The sequence below is a fragment of the Tamandua tetradactyla genome, chromosome 9, assembly GCF_023851605.1.
Source record: "Tamandua tetradactyla isolate mTamTet1 chromosome 9, mTamTet1.pri, whole genome shotgun sequence".
NCBI classification, from domain to species: Eukaryota; Metazoa; Chordata; class Mammalia; order Pilosa; family Myrmecophagidae; genus Tamandua; species Tamandua tetradactyla.
The window spans coordinates 18,020,929-18,026,943 of record NC_135335.1 but is presented as its reverse complement, the minus strand read 5'-3'; positions in this window follow the sequence as shown (position 1 = coordinate 18,026,943).

Below are 6,015 nucleotides of genomic sequence, written 5' to 3'. Positions count from 1 at the left end.
ATATCAAATTGTTTTCAATATTTTAAAAATCAAATAATAAAAAAAATCAGATTGAGGGATAAAAGGTATATGGTGTGTATTGAGTTTTCTCTTTTTTGGGATATATCTGATAATATTCTTTTTGGGATAATGGAAATGGCCAAAAAGTGATTGTCATGATGATTCCATAACTAAGTTATGACACTGTGGGAAGATGCAATTTGGGTGGAATATATGATAAATGAACATATCTCAATAAAATCTAAGAGAAATAATTAGCACTCTCATGAATGCACAAAATGGTTGCATGCACACTTGCACACAATCACAGACACAGTATAGGGCCGTTTAGAATACTAAATGTTAAAACTAATGGATATAATTTAATGCTTTCTTGTATTTTATCAATTTTCTAAAATGCCTATGTCAGTAACATGAAGTTATTAAAATATATAAACCCTCAGAGCATTTGGAGGAAGACTAGACTCTCCTGATTTCTGCATGCTCGCTGTGTGAGAGTAGTATATTCCCTGTGCATCAGTTGGCTGAAACATAAAAATTGAGGAATAATTTTTACCATCTGTTAATCACGGCAATTGCAGTGATTAAAGCACAGGAGGGTTTTAAACAACAAGAACCCAATTAATGTTGGCAAGTTCCTATCCCATTATTATTTTTCTCTGAAAAGAAAAATGAGGAAATTACTGCTGAAGGATCAGAGAGCTGTTTATAAAAACAGACTTTACCTTAATTGTAGGAATATTAATGAATTATAATATTTATTTGTATCTTGTATTATCTACTGCCTAATATAGTTGTAAATTCATGGCAAATTCAAAGGCAAAATTAAATTGAGTCCTTAAAGTGGAAGAAGTTTGAAAACGCATGAATCTTAGACATTCCTTTGAAACCCAGTAAAGTATTACTTTTGATTCAGCCTAGTTTTCCCAATATCCCAATATTGTGTTATTTAATTCTTGATGCATCCATCCCACATTTTACATGTTAAAAAATCAGGGTAACACCATTCAAAGTCTCATCCCTAGGAATTGCAGAATTAGAATCCAAATCCCCACCCAACCCCAGGAATTACCTGCTGTTTTATATTTGGGATTATTCTTTTCAATGAAGTTTAGAACGCTAAAATCTTTTGAGAATTTTTTTTCCTTTCGTGTACGGTTTATTTAGACATAAAGCATGCCTTCAAGGTTCATCCATGTTGTCATAGGTATCAGGACTTCATTCCTTTTTGACAGATGAATACTATTCCACTGTAGTATATACCATATTTTGCTTATCCATTCATCAGTTGATGTGTGCTTGGGTTGCTTCCAACTTTTGGCAATTGTGAATAATGCAATCCCTCTATTAGGTTTATTTCCAAAAGAATTGAAAACAGGGAATCTTTTGAGAATTTAATTAGAGTGGTTAATAAAACCTGAGAGAGAATTCTAAGGGGAGTATGTGGAAGTGACAGTCCCTCAAAAATAGCTCCAAGCAGACAAAAGACTATAAATCCTGTTCCATGTAAGTCCTACAGGAAGAATTACTCAGATATTGAGATGGCATGGAATCCACTGGACTGCCTGTCCACTATCACATATGTCATGCAGGGTCCTTTTCATGTTATAATTGCTTGTTTCTTTTCCATGCAAAATTTTCAGGTGGCCTTATTGCACCTGATTATCTGCCCTTTTGGCCATATAAATACATGTTCTCTATAGCAAGATAGATTCACACAATGGCTTAGCCTCTTAAATGTGTGGATAAGAGCAGAGGGGAAAGGAGAAAAGGCAACTAGAGGGAGAAAACTCCCAGATAATTGTTTCTTGCTGTCAGGGTTGTCATGGAGCTTTTCTCCCTACAGGTTTCATGCCCCACTTTGCCATGTCCCTGCTGGATTCTCTCCTCACTTCCCCATGCTCCTACCATGATCTCATGATTGTGCGATTTTCTTTGTAGTCTTTGAAGTCATTTGAGTCAGAAAGGACCTGGAGATCATCTAGTCGAGGTCCCTTAATTTTCAATTCAGGAGCCTGAAAGCGGAGGAACTAATGATTTGCTAAAGATAACACAAGTAGCTAGCAATAGAGCTTGATAATAATAAATTATATATATAATTCATGCATAATACAAATATAATATAAACATGTATACATAAAGTACCATCACTGTTAACAAAATATGTTCATTTTAGTTAGATACATAAAATCTGTTTGCAAATACCCTGCTTAAATCAATCACCACAGCAGCCTGAATAGCAGATAAGTCATTATTTCCTGTGACTAAATGAGGAAATTGGAGCACTTGGGAATTCAGTAAGACTAATTTATGACAGAGGCACAACAATGCAGTTTCCAGGATGGGCTTTGAATTTTGACTCTAACTGTCACTGGTTGTGAGGTCTTGGGACACATAACATCTGCAAGTCACACACAGATACAGGTAGTATTATGCAGAGCTGCACTCAGGGAGAATAAATCGGACTACACTTAAAAAGAACTCAACAGGGTATTTTGTATATAGAATGCCTTCTATTAATTTTAGACACAATTTCTGTTTTCTGTTCTGAATTTAGGTCAAAACCAAAAATATTAATTTTTAGAAGTTGCTCACCTACCCTTTCATTTTCTAAGTATATAGAAATCTTTAGATAAGATATCACACTTGATCTCATTTGCTTCAGACAAACTTAATAGTCAGAAAGGTATAGTGTAGACAATGAGTTTATTATTTGATTTAATCCCTCCTAATGCAATAGTACATATAAGTTCCTCCGATAAGGGTTGTAATGACTTAATCACCTTAAATGAACAGTTTCTTAAGTTGCTTTTTTAAGAATAACACCAAGAATATGACATTTAGGCACAGCGGTAGAACAAAGAGGAAATATATTCGGTCAGGCCAGGGCCATTTATGCTCCACAAATCACACATTGTTAGAGTCAAGATAAATCATCACGTACACTGGAAGTCACAATAGCCCTCAAATGTCTGATATTCCACTGGTAAATGGAGATAATTTATTGCCTCCTAACATCACTTGAGAATCAAAAAACGATATCTATGTAGTGTAATTATACAAGGTGTAGGGTGTTGTAAAATGTAAAGGAAATATATATATAAACCTGGTCCAAAATCCCCAGCATGTAACACAAACATTTGTTACACAATTTTTAATTCTGATTGTTGAACGCTAAGTCTCTATGTTAGTCTTTCTGTGTTGTAGTTTTTCTATTGCTCTATTGTTCTCTTCTCACACTTAAGGCATTAGACTTGGTAAGGAACTCACATCCTGTTCATTTTACATGCCTGCACAGTCAATGGTGCCATCTATGGAAGAAAAGATGAGAGGAAGAAACAGGTTTAATCCCAAGAAGAAAACAATTATTTTTTTCAGTCATGCAGCTGGAGAATTTTAAAAGCTTAAATCAATAATATGGAACTCATCTATCCCTTCCGTATATGAATGCCAACTTTAACTGAAAAATGACCTCACATCTACATGATCATGCTCTCTTTGCAGAGAATTTATACTAAACGGTTATCATTAGTACATTATTTATGAATACACCTTATTTTCAGATTGCCCATGACAGATTTGACAACTATGTGCAACTTGAGGATAAGCAAATTAAGAACATACAGCCATCTCTCTATATGGAGAAGTAGAAGGATTCAGGTCAAGCTGGGGCTACTACTGATTTGATGCCTGCAGAAGCACCTGAATTATGCAGAGCTCCATGCATGAAATGAGGAGGGGGGAGCTGAGTCTCTTTAAAATTTCCTTGACAAATAAATTCACTTGATCTGTAATCAGGAAATATTGACATTTCTGTGAACAGACTTAATTTTCTCATAAACAGCCCAGAAAAATACAAAAAGTTTAGCAGCAGAGTGACAAGAGTCTGTCACCAAGGGTCAACAGTTTGAAATTAGATATAACTAAACCCATTTAATGACTCTAGGAAGGGTCCTGGGACATGGACTAAGACAAGGTTGAAAAAGCTTGGAGGCTCCTATTCTCACATTTGAGTACTTCTCCTCAATTCACATTGAGCGTATTCATATGTACTTATGAGTTAGGTTATTGAGGATGCTGATTCTTTTTCTCTTAGAGAAGCTGTGGGTTTACATAAAGAACATGCAAAAAAATACAGGACTCTTGAATACCACCTTATTATTAGCACCTTGCATTAGTGCAGAATATTTATTACAATTGTTGATAGCACATTTTTGTAATTGTGCTATTAAATATAAGGCATGGTTTATCTTAGGTTTCATTGTCCATTCAGAAAATGGATTTTTCTACATTCAGTGCAATGGATTTTGAAAATGTTTTTTTCTGTTCCAATATATGCAGTCTAGTATTTCTTCTCCACAGCCTTTCCAACACTTGTTATTTTCCCTTATTTGAATAGTAACCATTCTTCTGGGGGTGAAGTGGTATATCTTTGTGATTTTGACTTGCATTTCTCTGATAGGTAATGGTATTGGGCATCTTTTCCTGTGATTTCTGGCCATTTGTGTATCTTCTTTGGAGAGATGCCTATTCAAGTCTTTCATTCATTAAAAAAAATTGATTGCCTTTTTATTGTTAACCTGAAGGAATTATTTACATATTCAAGATACTAAACCTTTCCCTGATATGTGGGTTCCAAAATATTTTTCCATTGTGTAGGGTTTACATGCATGATGTCTGTTTACATGCATGATAAAGAGGTGCAAAAGTTTTCAGTTTTGATTTTTTAGTTTGTTTGTGCTTTGGGTCTATGAAACCATTGCCCAAGTCAGTTTTCTGAAGGTGCATCCCTGAGTTTTTGTGGAAGTTTGATAGTTCTGACATAATATTTAGGTCTCTGATCCATTTTATAATGACTTTTGTATAAGGTGTGAGATAAGGGTTCTCCTTCTTTTTCTACAATTGGAGAATCAGTTTCCCCAGCACCATTTGTTGAAGAAAGTATTCTTTCTTAATTGAGTTGTCTTTTCCCCTTTGTCAAAACTCAGTTGGTCTTAAATGTGAAGGTTTATTTCTGGGCTCAATTAGATTCCATTGAATAAGGATGGACATTGTGCAGGAAATTGTTGCCAGAGCAATTAGGTAAGAAAAAGAAATAAATGACATCCAAATTGAAACAGCAGATGTAAAACTATCCCTATTTGCAGATGACATGATCCTATGTACAGAAAATCCTGAAAAAGAAAGACAACAAACCTCCTAGAACTAACAAATTAATTCAGCAAAGTGCTGAGATAGATCAACACTCAAGAACCGCTTGAGTTTCTATACACAGGCAATGAGTAATCAGAAATAGAAATTAAGAAAAAATTCCATTTCCATCAGTATAAAAGTATCAAATATTCAAGAATAAATCAAACCAAGGATGTAATTGACTTCTACAGAGAAAACTACAAAACACTGTTCAAAGAAATTAAAGAAGATCTAAATAATAGGAAGGACAAGCTATGTTCATGGATGGAAGACTAAACATTGTTAAATGTCAGTTCTACCCACAGTGATTTTTCAATCCCAATGAAAATTCAAGTAATCTTCTTTGAAGTAGAAGAGCAAACTATCAAGTCTGTATGGAAATATAAGAGGTTGAGTTGGTAAAGCCATTTTGAAAAAGAAGAATGAAGTTCATAGACTTATACTACCTCATATTCAAACATATTACAAAGTCAAGTATTCAAAACAGCATATTACTGTACCAAGCACAGATATATAGATCTCATAAACCTCAAAGTAATTTCAAAAAAAATTTGTATTTTTATAATTTGTATAAGAATGCACAATTCTTATGAATAAATGTTATAGCAATAGATTTTATATATTGTTTTATACAAAAAGTTTTAATTAACTTTTTAATTCTGGCTATTTGCTGTTTTCTTTTTTTCCAGGCATTTAATTCTCTCTGAATATATCATATATAATCATGGTGACTATATATAATTTTTTTAAATTGTTTTATTTTTAAGACTCTCATTGTATGTATCACTTATGTTTGGTATTTGCAACCCACAGCAGCACCCC